We start from the raw sequence: 19,840 nt of genomic DNA, 5'->3' as shown, positions 1-19,840 counted from the left end.
GATTCTCCTGCTTCAGCCTCCAGAGTAGCTGGGATTACAGGCATGTGCCGCCAATACCCAGCTAATGTTTGTATTTTCAGTAGATATGGGGTTTCACTATGTTAGCCAGGCTAGTCTCAAACTCCTGACCTCAGGTGATCTGCCTGCCTCGGCCTCCCAAAGTGCTGGGATTACAGGCGTGAGCCATGGCACCCGGCCCCAAGACAATGTACTTTTTTTAAATGTCAAATGATTTGAATAGACAGTTCTCCAGGGAAGATAAACAAATGGATAATAAGCACATAAAAAGATACTCAGCATCATTGGTCATAAGAGAAATATGACTAGAAACCACAATGAGATACCCACTAGGATGGCTAGAATTAAAAAGGCAGATAATAAAACAAGTGTTAGTGATGATGTAGGGAAACTGGAACCCTCATACATTGTTAGTGGGATTGTGAAATGGTATAGTCACTTTGAAAAACAGTTCTACACTTATGTTAAACACAAAGTCACCATATAACCCAGGAACTCCACTCCTAGGTATATACCCAGATAAGTAAAAACATATATTCATGAAAAAACTTGCACACAAATGTTCACAGCACTATATTATTCATAAGAGCCTCAAAGTGGAAACAACAGATAGCATCAACTGATGAATGGATAAACAAAATGTGGAATATCCTTATAATGGGATGTTCAGCCATAAAAAGGAATGAAGTAATGCTTTATGCTACAACACGGGGAAACCTTATAAACATTATGCTAAGATTATGCTAAATGAGAAAAGCCAGATACAAAGGGCCCCATGTTCAATAATTCCATTTATATGAAATGTCCAGAATAGGCAAATCTATAGAGATAGATAGTAGACTAGTGGTTTCCAGGTGTGGGAGGAAGAGAGCAATGAGGAGAGACTGCTAACAGGTACAAAGTTTTGTTTGCAGGTGATAAAAATGTTCCAGAATTAGATAGTGATGGTGGTTACCCAAGCTTGTGAAAATACTAAAAAGTATTAAATTGCAAACTTTAAAAAGGAGAACTTCATGGTATGTGAAGAATATCTCAAAAGGAAAGCAGAGTAAGTATATTCCTCTTGTTATCTTATGTGTCCAAGGAATTCTTACTCATGGATATTGGAGAAAGACTCCTCTTGCCAATAACATTTCTATTTTACTGTTGTTCATTGTATATCTCATACAAAACTATGAGATTTTCTCTTCTTCTGAGAGTTTAAAGCCCATGTCTCACAAAGTGCCAGAATGAAACATTTGGCTTTAGTGACCTTTGCTCAAGAAGGATATGGGAAAACAAATTCCAGCAAGAAAACTAGAATGGCAGGGTCTCTACTGAATGAAGACAGACCGTTCTGTGGCTTGGAAAGAAGGCTAGTGAGGATGTGATCGAAACCTATCAAATCACAAAGAGATCCCAACCATGGCAAATGAAATCCTAGAATACTTGAAAGAGCAGTTACAATTTAAAGATTCAGATATGCAAATTTAGGACACGAAAAGTAAAGCACCAACTTCACAAAACACATAGTGATTTAAGGATGATCATTATCCTCCAGGAAATAGTTACAGGCAATATAATACAGTTTTAAGAAAATGGTCCCAAAATTGATTATTTGATCAAAATGAGTTACTACTAACTAGGAGTTTTCATTGCTCTTTCTTGGGAGATAGGCCTAACTATTAAGTTGACATTCAGAGGATTAATCTGCCTTCTTATACTAAGGTACTTGGCATTTAGAGACAAAGGTGTTCACAGAATTGAGGCTCGAATGGTGGTGGAAGAGTTTAGACCAGAAGAGTTTAAATTCATGAGTCTGGGTGGACCCATGGGATTAAGACCCATATGTCAGATGTTGGGAACATGAAAGTAATAACAAGCAGTGGTGATTTAGGGACTGAACATGCAAGGATGTCTAAAAGCAGCAGCAGAAGAGAAATTCTGAAGAAGAGAAATACAGAAAGAGTCAATGAAAGAGTGAGCTGTGAGTTACTCTATCAAGCAGCGTCGGGGAGTACAGAATTCTCAGAGCTCCTAGAGAGTGAAGGGTGGTACCAGAAAGGCCCAGGCTAGCCAAGATATCTAAGGCCAAGGTCTTGAATTTGCGGGAGGGGATGGGCCATCAGAAAGGAATAAGCCAACTCTGAATAGGCACTGGCAGCTCTTTAGTCTCTGCCCCAGGGCATGCTGACTGATTTGGGGGGTGGGGCGGAATGAAAATACACAGCCCAGGCCCAGGAAATTTATACTGAATTGTTTGGCAGATTTCCAACATTGAAAGGGATGTGGCTACTTTGATTTCCATCCAGGCCGGTATCAATATCCCCATGGGTTGGATTTGATGAGGTTGCAGGGATATCTATGTAGAGGGGTTGCTTGGAGCCTAGAAAGTGTTAGTTATAGTCTCAAGGTTGTAGTGATGCTTATTATAAAATAAATTTAGCACTAAGTAACCCAGACCACTTATTTTCTTGTGCCTAGAACCAAAGTATGCCCAAATTCTGGCTGATACTTGGCAGTTAATTGGGAGAGGGGGTGGGCAGTTGCAAAAAGAAATACAGAGGTTAGAAAACAATCGGTTCTTTGCAATCCTAAGCTGGATGGCCATGACAATGGTACGAACATTCTCAGCTGGGAAATAATCATTCTGATGTTACAGAAACAATATTACCTGTTTGTTTTCCTTTTCTCTCTTTCCTCTCTTTCTCCTCCTTCTTTTATTTAAAGAACTCAGAGATAGGTACAGATATGCAGGAAAAAACCAGGTTTCTAAAAAATTATACTCACAGATAAGCTTCTCTAATTTGCCAGTTCTTCTGTGCTGAGGCATGCTTTTCAGCAAACAAAACACACTAATAAATCTATCAGGGGCAGAAAGGCAGTGGGGGACAGCTGCAGCAGCACCATCCAGGAGTGACAATGATTAATTCCTACATCTGCTCAGCCAGATAGAAACAAAGGTCACTGTGCATAGATTAGCATCCCGATCACCACCCGCTCCTAATACACACACACACACACACACACACACACACACACAGAGAGAGAGAGAATCACCATTTACAATGGCAAAATACAAAATGCCTGAAAAATGTTTACTATCTGGCTAAAAGAAACAAAACATGCAAGCTCTTTAGTGGGATGGTGATGGAAGAAGACACAGAATAGGATCAGGCACTGATTACTGTCAGATAACTGTCTAATCTTGTTAGCATCCAAATTGAGTGAAATTTGGATGCTCAGCTACATTTACAAAAGCAAAGGAAACAGGAAATTTAAGATCAAATCCTGATGCAGTAATTTGATCAAAGTAAGAAAGGCTATTATAGTGAAACAGTTGGATACATGTGAATGTCTGGTGTATCAGTGTGCTCGGGCTGCCATAACAAAACACCACAGGCTGGGTGGCTAAAACAACAGAAATTTATTTTCTCACAGTTCTGGAGGCAAAAAAATCCAAGATCCAGGTTTTATCAAGGGCTGATTTCTGGCGAGGTCTCTTCCTGGTTTGTAGAAAGCTGTCCTTTTGCTGTGTCCTTACATAGCCTCTTTGTGCATGCCGGGAGAGCAAACGTCAATGTCTCTTCCTCTTATAGGGACACCAGGCCTACTGAATTAGGGCCCCACCATTACGACCTTTTTCTTTTCTTTTCTTTTCTTTTTTTTTTTTTACATTTTAGGCAAATTTAATATTCTTTTTTGACAAAATTATAGTAAAGGGGGAGACCACCCCTCATATTGTCTTACGCCCAATTTCTGCCTCCAAAGAAAGAAAAAGTAAAAACTAAAAGGCAGAAATGAAATCCACAAGCAGACAGCCCGGCGCCACACCTTGGGCCTGGTAGTTAAAGATCGACCCCTGACCTAATTGGCTATGTTATCTATAGATTACAGACATTGTATAGAAATGCACTGTGAAAATCCCTATCCTGTTTTGTTCCTATCTAATTACCAGTGCATGCAGCCCCCAGTTACGTACCCCCTGCTTGCTCAATTGATCGCGACCCTCTTATGTGCACCCCCTTAGAGTTGTGAGCCCTTAAAAGGGACAGGAATTGCTCAGAGAGCTTGGCTCTTGAGACAGGAGTCTTGCCGATGCCCCCGGCCAAATAAACCCCTTCCTTCTTTAACTCGGTGTCTGAGGAGTTTTGTCTGTGGCTCATCTTGCTACATTTCTTGGTTCCCTGACTGGGAAGAGAGGTGATTGGTGGATGGTTGAGGCAGCGCCTTAGGTGGCTTAAGCCTGCCCTGTGAAACATCCCTGCAGGGGACTCCAACCAGCCTGAGCGAGGCGGATCCTAAGAGCGCTCCCAGGTAGGCATTTGCCCCAGTGGGACACCTCGCCACAGCAGTGTGTGGCAAGCCCCAGTTGAGGATCAATGCAGTGGCTGAACACTGGGAAAGAACGGGCACTTGGAGTCTGGACATCTAAAACTCGGTAAGACTAGTCTTTGAAACTTGCCTACTCCGTTTGAGTGGAAGCATGGCCTGATCACCCATGGCATGCCTTTGTTGGCACTTTGGTTTTGGTTTTGGTTTTGACTTGGTTTGAATTGCTTGACAGGACTGGTCTTGGGAACTTGCCCACTCCTTTTGAGTGGAAGCGTGGCCGGATCACCCACGGCATGCCTTTATCGGCACTTTGGTTTTGGTTTTGACTTGGTTTGAACTGCTTGACAGGATTGGTCTTGGGAACTTGCCTACTCCATTTGAGTGGAAGCATGGCCTGATCACCCATGGTGTGCCTGTACCAGCACTTTGGTTTTTGTTTTGACTTGACTTGGATCACTTGATACTTTGGTTTTGGTTTTGACCTGGCTAGGATTTCTGGATACTCTGATTTTGGTTTTGATTTTGGTTTGGTGCAAACTGCAAAAGTGTGTTTCCCCTTTTTTACCCATTCTTTGTTTTGTGGTGTGCCTGTGGTATGAGCATGGTGTTTTGTCTCAAAGAAGCATAGTTCAGGCACAAATAAGCCCACCCTACTAGGAACTATGTTGAAAAATTTCAAAAAAGAATTTAAGGGAGACTATGGAGTACTATGACACTAGGAAAACTTAAAACTTTGTGTAAGATAGACTGGCCAACATTAGAGGTAGGTTGGCCATTAAAAGGAAGCCTGGGCAGGTCCCTTGTTTCAAAGGTATGGCACAAAGTAACCTGTAAGCCAGGGAACCCAGACCAGTTCCCGTACATAGACACTTGGTTACAGCTGGTTTTAGACCCCTCGCCCCCAACACACAGTGGTTGAGAGAACAGCAGCATAAGTGGCTGACAAGGGCAAGGAAAGACCAGCAGAGAGAGATAAAGGAAAGAGACAGCGAGGAAAAGAGGCAAAGAGAGAGAGGAAGAGACAGATAACGAGAGAGAGAGAGAGAGAGAGAGAGAGAGAGAGGCAAAGAGAGAGAGGAAGAGACAGATAACGAGAGAGAGAGAGAGAGAGAGGCAGAGAGAGAGAGGAAGAGACAGAGGCAAAAGGAAAGTCAAAGAGAGACAGACAAAATCAAAGAGAGAAAGAAAGAGAGAAAGAGAGAGATATACAAGTAGTTAAGAAAAAAAAAGTATACCCTATTCCTTTAAAAGCCAAGGTAAACTTAAAACCTATAACTGATAATTGAAGGTATTCTCCATAATCCTATAACGCTCCAATACCACTTTGTTGTCAGTGTAAACAAGGGTGTATCCCGAAAGCACTGAGGCCTTCCTATCAAAAATCCTTAACCCAGTAACCGGCGGATGGCCCAAATGCATTCAATCTGTAGCGGCAACTGCTTTGCTAACAACAACAACAACAAAAAAAAGTAAAAAATAATAACTTCTAGAGGAAACCTCATTGTGAGCACACCTTACCAGTTCAGAAGTATCCTAAGGAAAAAAAAGAGTGGGGGGCGGAATTTATATAAAAAGAGTATTATATGGTAAATTCTTGTCCTGAAATAAATTAACTGGTTGTTTAAAGAAATAAATATTTGTAATAAGTCAGAAAGTTGAGGCATGTTGAAGAATTGTCTGCAAAAGTCATGAAAGAGAAAAATGTTATAAAAAAGAATTTATGCAAAAAATGTAAAAATAACTAGGCCTCCCGAAGGTAAAACTATTGAGAAGAAAAAAAAAAGTTTATGTGCAAGGTATATAAGAAAAGTAAAATATACCTTTGGTAAAAGGATTATAAGGAAGCATAAGAATGTACATTTTTACCTACATTAGAAAGTTAAAAAAATTATTGTTTTGAAGGTTTAAGAAAGTTTTAAAACATTAATTCTAAAGAAAATTCTGTGTGTAAACATATTAGCTAGTTAAAGAAGTATCATCCAGTTTTTCTGTGAACTGGACATTAAAGTAAAAAGCATAACAGGTTTTTCTTAAAGCACCAACCTGCTCTTTAGCAAAAATTATAAAAGGATAAAAAGAATCTATAAAATCTTACCTTATGGTCAAACCTAAAAAATTAAATAAATATTTCTACAAGGTTTTATTAAAATTAGGTTTAACATCAATAACACACTAATATAAAGATAAAATTTAGCTTATCTGGTATAAAAATCATACGAGAAGCACTATTAAATGTAAAATGATATTTGACTTTCTTTGGTTTAAAAACTAATAAAAATAGGTGCTAAAGGAAATTTCTCAGTAAAAAGGCACTAAGGACTATAAAGTCCACTGCCAAGGTCCCCACATTTAAAACAAAAGGTCAGTTTCTTAAAAATTACATACTTGGTTTATCTTCTACTTTCCTTTCTTGCAAAAAAACCTAAAAGTCTTTTAGCACATGTACCACCCCTAGAATTTCTGGTAAACCAGCACCAGCCTGAAGATCACGTTCTCAGTGGAAAGAAGAAAAACTCGAGCCAGCCTGGGAAGGACCCTACCTTGTGCTGCTAACTACCGAGACTGCTGTTCGTACAGCAAAAAAAAGGATGGACTCATCACACCCGAGTCAAGAAAGTGCCACCCCCTCCAGCGTCGTGGGCTCTGTCCCAGGGGACAACCCTACCAAACTGAAGCTAAGAAAAATTTAACTCTTTCATCTATTCTATTACTTTCTTCTTTCCTCGTTCTATTGATGACTATCTAGTTATTAACATAACCAAGTCAATTTCTCCTCAAACTATTGCATTTAATGCTTGTCTTGTTATACCCTGTAGAGACTTGCCAAGTCAAAGACAACTTTCTACTTCAGAAAAGTACTTCTGTCCCTCCTGACTCTCCTCAGACTGGGCATTAGTAAACTAGGACCATTTAATCCGGGGAGATTTCGATAAAGACCCCAGTGCTAACCAGGAGTGTTGCCCCCTGATGTACAGCTTTCATGCCATAGTTGGTCCAACATTCTGTGGACCACTAACGAGCAAGGATGGACCGCCCCAACCAGTTTTTGTAATTTCCTAAAACCATACATTCATTTTACTAGAGGATCATAGAAGTTAAAGACTTAAAACAAACTTCAGCAATTAAGATAGGATACCAAGATGCAAATGCCTGGTTAAAATGGATCAAATATTCCATCTGCACGTTAAACAAAAGCAATTGTTATGCATGTGCACATGGCAGGCCAGAAGCCCAGATTGTCCCCTTTCCACTAAGGTGGTCCTCCAGTCGACCAGGTGTGGGCTGCATGGTAGCTCTTTTCCAGGATTCTACAGCCTGGAGTAATAAGTCATGCCAAGCTCTCTGCTATATCCCAAAGTCCGGCACCCTGTGGGTCAGTCCCCGAGGGCCATCCAGCCTCCGTCTCCCAACACTAAGTTCACTTTGTGTCTCTCACGACAGGTAGGAAACCTAGCGTTTCTTGGAGACCTGAAAGGATGCAGTGAGCTAAGAATTTTCAAGAGCTTATCAATCAGTCAGCCCTTGTTCTTCCCCAAGCAGACGTGTGGTGGTATTGTGGTGGACCTTTACTGGGCACTCTGCCGAATAACTGGAGTGGCATTTGTACTTTAGTCCAATTGGCTATCCCTTTCACCCTGGCATTTCATCAACCAGAAGGAAAAAAATAAGACATCGTAAAGCGAGAGAAGCCCCTTATGAGTCTTTCGACGCTCATGTCTATTTAGACGCAATTGGAGTCCCATGAGGAATACCAGATAAATTTAAAGCTTGAAATCAAATGGCTGCAGGATTTGAGTCAATATTTTTGTGGGAGACAGTTAATAAAAATGTAGATTAGATAAACTACATCTATTACAACCAACAGCAACGATCCTTTCATGAGTTAAAAGAAAAACTCATGTCAGCCCCAGCACTGAGGCTACCTGACCTGACAAAACTCCTTACACTCCATGTGTCAGAAAGAGAAAAAATGGCAGTTGGAGTTTTAACCCAGACTGTGGGGCCCTGGCCAAGGCCAGTGGCCTGTCTCTCAAAACAACTAGACAGGGTTTCCAAAGGCTGGCTTCCAGGTCTAAGGGCCCTAGCAGCAATGGCCCTGTTAGCACAAGAAGCAGATAAACTAACCCTTTGGCAAACCCTGAATATAAAGCCCCCCCATGCTGTGGTAACTTTAATGACTACCAAAGGACATCATTGGTTAACAAATGCTAGATTAACCAAGTACCAAAGCTTGCTGTTTGAAAATCCCCACATAACCACTGAAGTCTGTAACACCCTAAACCCCACCACTTTGCTCCCACTATCAGAGAGCCCAGTTGAACATAACTGTGTAGAGGTGTTGGACTCAGTTTATTCTAGCAGACCCAACCTCCGAGACCATCCTTAAACATCAGTAGACTGTGAGCGGTACATGGATGGGAGCATCTTTGCCAACCCCAGCAAAGTGACTCTGAAGACGACGACAAGCCCTGCTCCAGTCACACCCAGAAGCTGACTGGTCCACACACGCCCGAAGCATGAGGAAACTCATCACAGGACTCATTTTCCTTAAAATTTGGACTTTTACAGTAAGAACGTCAACTGACCTTCCTCAGATTGAGGACTGTTCCCAGTATATACATCAAGTCACTGAGGTAGGACAAAAGGTTGCTATGGTCTTATTATTTTATGGTTATTATAAGTGTACTGGAACTCTAAAAAGAACTTGTTTGTATAATGTTATTCTATACAAGGTATGTAGCCCAGAAAATGACCAACCTGATGTGTGTTATGACCCATCTGAGCCTCCCATGAACACATTTTTAAAAATAAGATTAAGGACTGAGGACTGGTGAGGGCTTATAAACGATATGAGTAAAGTGTTAGCCAAAACAGAAGAAAAAGGGGTGCTCAAACAAATCACCTTAAAATTTGATGCCTGTGCTGTCATTAATAGTAATAAGTTGGGAATAAGGTGTGGTTCTCTTAATTAGAAAAGAGGCTATATGGCAGAAAGTAAGTACATCTGTCATAAATTAGGACTGTGTGGAAATAAATGTAAATACTGGTCTTGTGTCATTTAGGCCACTTGGATTAAAAAAAAAAAAAATGAAAAGGATCCAGTCCACCTTCAGAAAGGAAAAAATGGCCCTTCCTGTACTAAGGGACAATGTAACTCCTTAGAGCTAGTAATAACCAATCCCCTTGATCCTCGCTGGAAAAAAGAGGAGCGTGTGACCTTAGGAATTGATGGGGCTAGACTGGATCCTTGAGTAAATATCTTGCTTCGAGGAGAAGTTTACAAACGCTCTCCTGAGTCAGTGTTTCAAACTTTCTATGACAAACTAAATGTGTCAGTACCAGAAATTCCAGGAAAAAGAAGAAATTGTTTTTGCAATTAGCCGAGCATGTAGCCCAGTCTCTCAGTGTCACTTCATGTTATGTATGTGGAGGAACTGTAATAGGAGATCAATGTCCATGGGAAGCCCGAGAATTAGTACCTACAGACCCAGTTCCTGATGAATTCCTGGCCCAAAAGAATCACCCTGATCACTTCTAGGTCCTAAAAGCCTCAATCATTAGATAATACTGTATAGCAAAAGTGGAGAAGGACTTCACCCTTCCTGTAGGAAGACTACATGGTGGAGTTCAAACCACACAGAGAAAAATCCATTCTGTAAATTTCCAAAGTTGTAGATCATTTAGACCCACCCAGAATCCCATCGGGACTGGATGGCCCCCACTGGGCTATACTGGATATGTGGACATAGAGCCTACACTAAGCTGCCTGACCAGCAGACAAGTAGTTGTGTTATTGGCACTATTAAACCATCTTTCTTCCTACTGCCCAGAAAAACACGCAAACTCCTGGGCTTCCCTGCCTATGCTTCCCGCGAAAAGAGAAGCATAGCTATAGGAAATTGAGAAAATTATAAATGGCCCCCTGAGAGAATCATACAATATTATAGGCCTGCTACTTAGGCATGAGACGGCTCGTGGGGATACTGGACTCCCATTTACATGATCAACTGAATCATATGGTTACAAGCTGTCTTAAAAGTAATCACTAACAAAACCGGTAGAGCCTTGACTATTCTGGCCTGGCAAGAAACTCAGATGAGAAATGCTATCTATCAAAATAGATTAGCTCTTGACTACTTGCTAGCAGCTGAAGGAGAGGTCTGTAGGAAATTTAACCTTACTAATTGCTGCCTACACACAGATAATCAAGGGCAAGTAGTTAAAGACATAGAGATATGACAAAACTGGCACATGTGCCCGTGAAAGTGTGGCATGGATTTGATCCTGGGGCCATGTTTAGAAAATGGTTCCCAGTGCTAAGATGATTTAAAACTCTTACAATAAGAGTTATAATAGTAATAAGAACCTGCTTACTGCTCCCTTGTTTGCTACCTGTACTTCTTCAAATGATAAAAAGCTTCATCATTAACTTAATCCACCAAAATGCTTCAGCACAAGTGTACTATATGAATCACTATCAATCTGTCTTGCAAGACATAGGTAGTAAAAATGAAAGTGAGAACTCCCACTATTGAGTGAGAGTCTCAAAGTGGGGGAATAAAGGAGGAGACCACCCCTCATATTGTCTTATGCCCAATTTCTGCCTCCAAAGAAAGAAAAAGTAAAAACTAAAATGCAGAAATGAAATCCACAAGCAGACAGCCCAGTGCCACACCCTGGGCCTGGTAGTTAAAGGTTGACCCCTGACCTAATCGGTTATGTTATCTATAGATTACAGACATTGTATAGAAAAGCACTGTGAAAATCCCTATCCTGTTTTGTTCCAATCTAATTACCGGTGTATGCAGCCCCCAGTTATGTACCTCCTGCTTGCTCAATTGGTCACGACCCTCTCACATGCACCCCCTTAGAGTTGTGAGCCCTTAAAAGGGAAAGGAATTGTTCACTCAGAGAGCTCGGCTCTTGAGACAGGAGTCTTGCTGATGCCCCCCACTGAATAAACCCCTTCCTTCTTTAACTCGGTGTCTGAAGAGTTTTGTCTGTGGCTCATCCTGCTACAATACGTTTAGGATATAGAAAACAAGAATGCCTTCCTCCCTCCCTTCCTCCTTTCCTTTCCTTCTTCCTTCACCTTCCTCTTTATTGAGAGACAAAAAAGTGCCAGGAAGTATTCAAAGAATAGTCCCTGCCCAAAGGATCATATAATCTAAGGACTAAAGCAAATAAGCAATTTCTTTAAAATAAGTTGTCTTAGATGTAAATTGAAGTTGTGTATGTGTCCAAAAGAGGGCCTTAATAGCTCCTTATAGAAAGAAGTCTCTTGATGTAACTTGAGTAACAGTCATCAATATGCCAAAAAGAATTTCTAAGATCATGTAACTGCACCAGTTGAGTGAGAAATGAAATACCACAGGCAGTAATCTTGATCCAGAGTGGTTTAAAAGTTTTCCCATGACATTCAGGATGGACCAAAAAAAAAAAAAAAAAGCTCAGTAACACCATAGCCATCTATGTAGAAAGTTCTTTCAAGGTAGGGGCTGACTTCTGCCTTAAAAAACAAGCTTTTATTTGAAGTTCATGGGTACATGTGCAGGTTTGTTACACAGGTAAACTAATGTCAGGGGGGTTTGTTGTTCAGAATACTTTGTCAACCAGGTTCCAAGCCTAGGACTTAATAGTTATTTTTTCTAATTATCTCCCTCCTCCCATCTTCCACCCTCAGGTAGTGCGCAGTGTGTGTTGTTCCTCTCTCTGTGTCCATGTGTTCTCATCATTTAGTTCCTACTTATAAGTGAGAACATGCAGTATTTGGTTTTCTGTTCCTGTGTTAGTTTGCTAAGGATAATGGCCTCTAGCTTCACCCATGATTAAACAAAAGATATTATCTCATTCTTTTTTAAGGCTGCATAGTATTCCATGGTATATATGTACCACATTTTTTTTATCCAATCTGCCATTGATGGGTATTTAGGTTGATTCCATGCCTTTACTATTGTGAATAGCGCTGCAATGTACATTCATGTGCCTGTGTCTTTATGGTAGAATGATTTATATTCTTTTGGGTATACAACCACAAATGGAATTGCTGGGTTGAATGGTAGTTCTGTTTTTAGCTCTTCAAGGAGTTGCCACACTGCTTTCCACAATGGATGAACTAATTTACACTCCACCAACAGTGTATAAGTGTTCATTTTTCTCTGCAACCTTGCCAGCATGTTATTTTTTGACTTTTTAGTAATAGCCATTCCGATTGGTGTGAGATGGTATCTCACTGTGGTTTTGATTTGTATTTCTCTAATGATCAGTGATATTGAGCTTTTTTTCATGTGCCTGTTGGCTGCATGTATGTCTTCTTTTGAAAAACGTCTGTTCATGTTCTTTGACTACTTTCAAACTTTTTAAATTTTTTTCCATTGCTGATGAACAAATTAACTTTGTCCACTTTCTCATGGGGTTGTTAGTTTTTTCTTGTAAATTTGTTTAAGTTTCTTATAGATGTTTTTTATCAGATGTACAGTTTGCAAATATTTTCTCCAATTCTGTATGTTGTATGACCTAATTTAATTACTTCCCCAAAGACCCTATCTCCAAATACAGACACATTGGGGGCTAGAGCTTCAACATATGAATTTGGGGGGGAACAAATTCATTCCATAATGTCTGGTTGTATGTAAATAAGGTATTTGCAGTTGACTCTTTGTTTTCATGTTCAAGAGTCCACTGAAGATATTGTCACTTCTTATTTATAACTCATACAATTGTAGACCCCTGACAGACTGCCTTCAAAAAAACTATAATCTGGGGCCAGAATATATATATATACACACACACAAACACACATACACACACACATATATATACACACATATATATTTTTTTTCTTTTTTTCTTTTCTGTTTTTGCCATGGAGTCTTGCTCTGTTGCCCAGGCTGGAGTGCAGTGGCATGATCTCAGCTCACTGCAAGCTTTGCCTCCTGGGTTCATGCCATTCTCCTGCCTCAGCCTCTGGAGTAGCTGGGACTACAGGCACCTGCCATCATGCCCGCCTAAGTTTTTTTTTTTTTTTTTTTTTTTTTTTTTTGTATTTTTAGTAGAGACAGGGTTTCACTGTGTTAGCCAGGATGGTCTCAATCTCCTTATCCGCCTGCCTCGGCCTCCCAAAGCCCTGGGATTACAGGCGTGAGCCACCGCGTCTGGCCAGAAAATATATTTTTAAGTGTACAAATTAAAAATGTATAGAGCTCAGTAAATTGTAACAAAGAAAATGTCATATAGAAAACTATAACCCAAGTCAAGACAGAGAACATTACAATACCTCAAAATTCTACCCCATATTATACTTTTTACTTTTTCCCTTCTCCCTAAGGGAGAACTACTATATTGGCTTTTAATACTATAGCTGAGTTATGCCTGTTTTTCAACTTTATAAGTGGGAATCATAGTGGATGCTACTTTGTGGTTGGCTTTTTTATTTGATGTTGTTTGTGAGATTTATACAGGTTGCTGGGTGTAACTGTAGCTGGTATATAATATCTCATTGCAGGAATATACCACAATTTATTTATTCCTTCTACTTCTGATGAACATTTGGGTGATTACAATAATGCTACTATGAATATTTTTATATACCTCTTGATACAAATATGCATAAATTTCTACAGAGTAGAATTTAGAAATGGATTTGCTGGCTCTCAAAGTATATGTGCTGTTAATCTTAAAAGATATGCCAATTTCTTTTCTAATGTGGTTGTACCAATTTATACTCTCCCAATAAGTAAATGAGAGTTTCATAGTTTAACATCTTTATCTTATTATCTTAAAAAATTTAAAGATAATTTAAAGATAAGCATACATACCATTGGTATGTATCTCCTAGTAGTTTTAATTTGCATTTCCCCAGCACATATAACCACGAATCTCCTTTCTGTCCCTATAGATTTGTCTATTTTGGTCATTTCACATAAATGGAATCAAATGTGGTCTTTTGCAACTAGCTTCTTTCACCTAACATAATGTTTTCAAGTTTCATCCATGTCCTAGCATGAGTCAGTATGTCACTTTAATTGCTGAATAATATTTCACTGTATGGATATAACACATTTCACTTATCCATTCAATAGTTGATACATGCTTGGGTTGTTTCCATTTTAGGGATATTATAAACAATGCTGCTATCAACATTCATGTACAAGTTTTTACATGGACATATGTTTTGATTTTCTTGAGTATATACCTAGGAGCTTAATTGCTGAGTCATATGGTGACCCTATATTTAACATTTTGGGAAACTGCCAAACTATTTCGCTAGCTGAGGCACTATTTTACATCCCTAGGAGGAGCGGATGAGGGTTCTAATCTCTCCACAGCCTCACAAACACTTAATTTTTGTATTTTAGCCATCTCAGGGGATGCAAAGTGGTATCTCATTGTGATTTTGATTTCCCTTAGGGGTAATGATGTGCCTATTGGCCATTCATATATCTTTTTTGAGATATTTCTATTCAGATTCTTTGCCTACTTAAAAATTGTTTTGCCTTTTTATTATTGAGTTGTAAGTATTCTTTATGTATCTAGATGTAAGTCCCTTATCAGGTATATTATATAATTTGAAAACATTTTCTTCATTCTGTAGGTTCTTTTCACTTTCTTCATGGTGTATCTGAAGCACAGACTTTTTTTTTTTTTTTTTTTTTTTTTTTTTTTTTTTTTTTTTTTTTTTGTTGATACTGAGTCTCACTCTGTTGCCCAGGCTGGAGTGCAGTGGCGAGAACTCACTCACTACAACCTCCGCCTCCCGGGTTCAAGCAATTCTCCTGCCTCAGCCTCCCAAGTAGCTGGGATTACAGGTGCGCACCACAATGCCCAGCTAATTTGTTGTATTTTTAGTAGAGACGGGGTTTCACCATATTGGTCAGGCTAGTCTCAAACTCCTGACCTCGTGATCTGCCTGCCTCGGCCTCCCAAAGTACTGGGATTACAAGCATGAACCAATGTGCCTGGCCAGAAATTTTTAATTTTGATGATATTGAATACATTTTTCTTTTGTTACTTGTGTTTTTGGTGTGATTTACTCATGTCTTTTGGTAAACACAAGTTCTAATTTTTAAAAACTATTTCTAATGGTGCCATAAACAAGTCTTATAAAATTTACTTCTATATTTACTGTAAAACTATTCATCATATCCTTCAATATCAATAATAAATATAAAGCTGTGAGGGAGAATTTTTTTTCAGAAAATAGTATTTAAAAATGTTGTCTCTGCTAAAAAATTGACATGTATCCTTTAAATGTTTCCTTTCTGTCTTTTCAGGAAGCCCAAAGATCATTTTTTAAACTTTTGCTGAAGAAAAATATGCATAAACAAAAATGCATATATATAAATTTCTAATTCACAGAATTTTCAAAAACTGACACACCTGGGCAACGAGCATGCAAGCCAAAACACATATATAATTAATGCTTCAGAAGTCTTCCTCTTGCTCTATTCTCCCTTTTCTCCATCCACCCAACTTGACTTCTAACATCTTAAATTAGCTTTGCCTGTTATTGTGCATCACGTAAAAAGAGTAACATAGGGTATAATCTCTTTATTTGGTTTCCTTTGCTCAACATTATTTCTTATTTTTGTGAGAGTCATCTATATTGTGGCATGTAGTTGTAGATAGTTTAATTTTTGTTGTGTAGTGTCCAATCATTGAGTATACTGTGATATATTAGACATTATAAATAGATATTATAACTGTTGATGGACATTCAAACAGTTTACAGTTTGAACCTATTACAAATAGTGTTGCTAAGAATATTCTAGTGCATTATTTTGGTGAACATACGTATACAATTTTGCTGGAATTGCTAGGACACAGGGTATGAATACGTTCAAGTTTAGTAGATACTGCTAAACAGTTTTCAAAAGTGATTGTATCAGTGCACACTCCCACACTATGCATGAGAATTCCAGTTGCTCTACATCTTTCTCAACACTTGGTTTTGTTAGTCTTTTTTTAAAATTGCAAACATTCAAGTGAGTATGTAGTGTTATCACACTGTGGCTTTAATTTGCATTTCTCTAATGACTAATGAAGTTGAGCCCTTTTTCATTTGTTTATTAGCTATCTGGATATGTTCTTTTGTGATGTACCTGTTCATATATTTTGCACACTTTTTATTTTTTGAAATTAATTTTTTTTTATTTTTAGGGATTTAGGGATACAAATGTAGTTCTGTTACATGGATATATCACGCAGTGGTGAAATCTGGGCTTTGAGTGTACCCATCACCTGAATTGTATTTGAAAAGTGGTATTTCATCCCTCACCCACTCCCATCCTCCGACCATTTGGAGTCTCCAGTGTCTATTATGCCCCCATATGTCCGTTTATACCCATTGTTTCGCTCCCACTTATCAATCAGAACGTGGTTTTCAATTTTCTGTTTCTGAGTCATTTCACTAAGCATAATGGCTTCCAGTTCCATCCACACTGCTGCAAAAGACGTAACTTCATTTATTTTTATAGGTGTGTAGTATTCCATGGCAAAAATATACCACATTTTAATCCAATCATCTGTTGATGGACACTTAGATGGATTCTATGACTTTACTATTGTGAACAGTGCTGTGATAAACATGAGTGCAAATTTTTAAAACAGTGGATTTTCTATGTTTTTTATATTGATTACCACTTTTTTATTCTGAATAAAGATTCTTTGATGATATATGCATTGTGAATACATTCTCCCAGTCTATGGCTTGTCTTTTTCCTTAGTGATGTCCTTAATGAACAGAAGTTCTCAATTTCTAATGTAGAGCTCTTTTTTGTTTTTTTTTTTTTCAATTTAGACAGGGTCTTTCTCTGTCACCCAGTCTGGACTGCAATGGCATGATCTCAGCTCACTGTGACCTCTGCCTCCCTGGCTCCAGTGATCTTCCCACCTCAGCCTCTAGAGTAGCTGGGACCACAGGCATGCACCACCATGCCTGACTGTATTTTTGTTTTTTTTTTTTTTTTTTTTTTTTTGAGACGGAGTCTCGCTCTGCCGCCCAGGCTGGAGTGCAGTGGCCGGATCTCAGCTCACTGCAAGCTCCGCCTCCTGGGTTCACGCCATTCTCCTGCCTCAGCCTCCCGAGTAGTTGGGACTACAGGCGACCGCCACTGCGCCTGGCTAGTTTTTTGTATTTTTTAGTAGAGACGGGGCTTCACCGTGTTAGCCAGGATGGTCTCGATCTCCTGACCTCGTGATCCGCCCGTCTCGGCCTCCCAAAGTGCTGGGATTACAGGCTTGAGCCACCGCGCCCGGCTATTTTTGTATTTTTAACAGAGACAGGGTTTTGCCATGTTGCCCAGGCTTGTCCTGAACAAATGTAGAGCAATTTAACAATATTTTCCCTCATGAATAATACTTGTTGTGTTCTATTTGACATGTTTTCATGTCCCTAGTTCATAAAGATATTCTCTTCTATTAGTTTCCTGAAGTTTTTTTTGTTTTCCATTTTAGTTGTTCACCTGGAAGTAATTTTGTTGAGGCAGGATTCAGGTTGCACTTTTTTCTCCATGTGGATAGCTAACTGACTCTGCACCATTTATTGAAAAACGTCTATATATCCTTGACTCTTTCTGGATTCTCTCTATTCTGTTCTATTGATCTATTTGTCTCTCCTTGCTCCAGTACCATATTTAGTAGGTTTTAATTACTAGCTTTATAGTAAATATTGATATCCAGAAGAAGAAATCCTCTCACATTGTCCTTTTTTTTTTTTTTTTTTTTTTTTTAGCGTTTCACTCTTATCATCCAGGCTGGAGTGCAATGGCACCATCTCGGCTCACTGCAACCTCTGCCTCCCGGGTTCAAGTGATTCTCCTGCCTCAGCCTCCTGAGTAGTTAGGATTACAGGCGCCCACCACCATACCTGGCTAATTTTTGTATTTTTAGTAGAGAGGGGGTTTCACCATGTTGGCCAGGCTGGTCCCGAACTCCTGACCTCATGTGATCCGCCTGCCTCAGCCTCCAAAAGTGCTGGGATTACAGGTGTGAGCCACCACGCCCAGCTTGCCTTTTCTTTCCAACTTATTTTTAGCCCTTTGAATTTCCATATAAATTTGAGATTTAGCTTGTCAAGTTTCACACACACACACGCAAATTGTTGGAATTTCTATTGCATTGAATCTATACATCAATCTGGGGAGAAATGATATTTTTACAATATTAAGTCTTCTGGTCAATGAATATAGAATTTAATTCCTCTCAAAAATGTTTTATGATTTTCTATATTGAGAGAATGCATATCTTTTCCTACTGTATTAGCCAGGGTTCAAAAAGAGAGATATATGGATATATCACAGGCAGTTGAGTTACACAATTTTGGGAGCTGTTTAAGCAGTCTCTGTAAGGCGGTTGTTTCCACACCTGATGCTAGAGCTTGAAGTCTACAAGGCAGGCAGTCAGGAGGGAAAATCAAGAGATTAGAGCATGCTCACACTCCTGCGAACAGACTGAAACCCATGTCAGTTATTGCTGCCTCTGATCTAGGTAATGAGAATATCCTGCAGAAGCTATGGCCCTTTGTCATGGAGCTAATCACACACATCTGGCCCAGGGGTCTGACAAGTTAATGGAGGGTCCAGGGGAAGGTAGAGCAATTGCATGTCCAGCTCTGCTTCACCCCATTAGGTGGATCAGTAGGTTCGCTACAATGTGTGTGCTACAAGATGGCGAGAACTTCCCTTAGCTTTCCAAATCTAGAAAGAATCTCCTTTGTGGTCAGAAAACATACAAGAAAGAGAATTCTAGGAAATGTAGTTTGGCCTAGTCAAGTTGACCCACTAGAAAGCCATCACAAATAGAATTTTATATTTCTTATGCTGTTTTAAATGATCTAAAAAATTTGTTTAAATGTTACATAAAATTGGTGCTTATGTATAGACCTTTTATCCAACAACTTTGCTGAACTTAGTCATTATGATATACTCAAGTACACAGTGTGTTCTTTCCAGACATAGTTTCAAATTTTCAGTTTTCTTAAATTAGAGGGTTTTGTTTGTTTTATACTTGTTTTCTTTCCTTGCTTTTATTTTCTTTTTCAGGAACTCTTATTATTGATAGATTGATCTTCTTTGCCTATTTTCAACATTTGTTGCTTTCTTTCAAAACTTTAAAAAAAATCTTTTTTTATTCCATTTAAAAAATGTTTCTTGCTTTCTACCTTTTATTTATCTTAAAGAATTACGTTGTATTCATTTGTTGTTGAGTTCCTCCTAGTTCAGGCTTCATTTTTAGATGTTTATTTCTAATTTTTCCTTGAATTGTCCTGTCTCATTTCTGAGCTTCCTAATTTGATTTACGTTGCTTTTCTGTCTTACGTGACTTCTTTAATGTCTTTGAATGTACTTAAAATAGTACATTAGGGTTTCAATCTATTTTCAATCATCTTTTTTGGCATGCTTTCATTGTCTGCAGATATTCCCCTTATTCTCTTTCTTAGGTTAATGTTGTGTTGGATTTGGCCTTGATATTTTCCTGCTGCTAGATTTTTGTGGGTGTGAATTTGGTT

The 19,840-nt window shown here is 39.1% G+C and overlaps 1 protein-coding gene across 3 annotated transcripts in view; it reads right to left on the bottom strand.

Annotated features, from left to right (window-relative positions):
* LOC105470326 (G protein-coupled receptor 156) overlaps window positions 1-19,840 on the bottom strand; it is a 131,460-nt gene that overhangs the window by 49,538 nt on the left and 62,082 nt on the right. The window contains exon 1 of one of the 3 annotated variants that reach the window (XM_011722187.3): window positions 2,788-3,629. The exons of the other annotated variants lie outside the window; for them this stretch is intronic. The gene's annotated coding sequence lies outside the window, so the exon portion shown is untranslated. Of the gene's footprint in view, window positions 1-2,787; window positions 3,630-19,840 lie in introns of those variants that run through there. 3 annotated transcript variants of the gene reach the window in all.

The sequence above is a fragment of the Macaca nemestrina genome, chromosome 2, assembly GCF_043159975.1.
Source record: "Macaca nemestrina isolate mMacNem1 chromosome 2, mMacNem.hap1, whole genome shotgun sequence".
Lineage (NCBI taxonomy): Eukaryota > Metazoa > Chordata > Mammalia > Primates > Cercopithecidae > Macaca > Macaca nemestrina.
The sequence above is the reverse complement of the archived record's forward strand: the minus strand, read 5'-3'. Positions and strand labels throughout refer to the sequence as shown.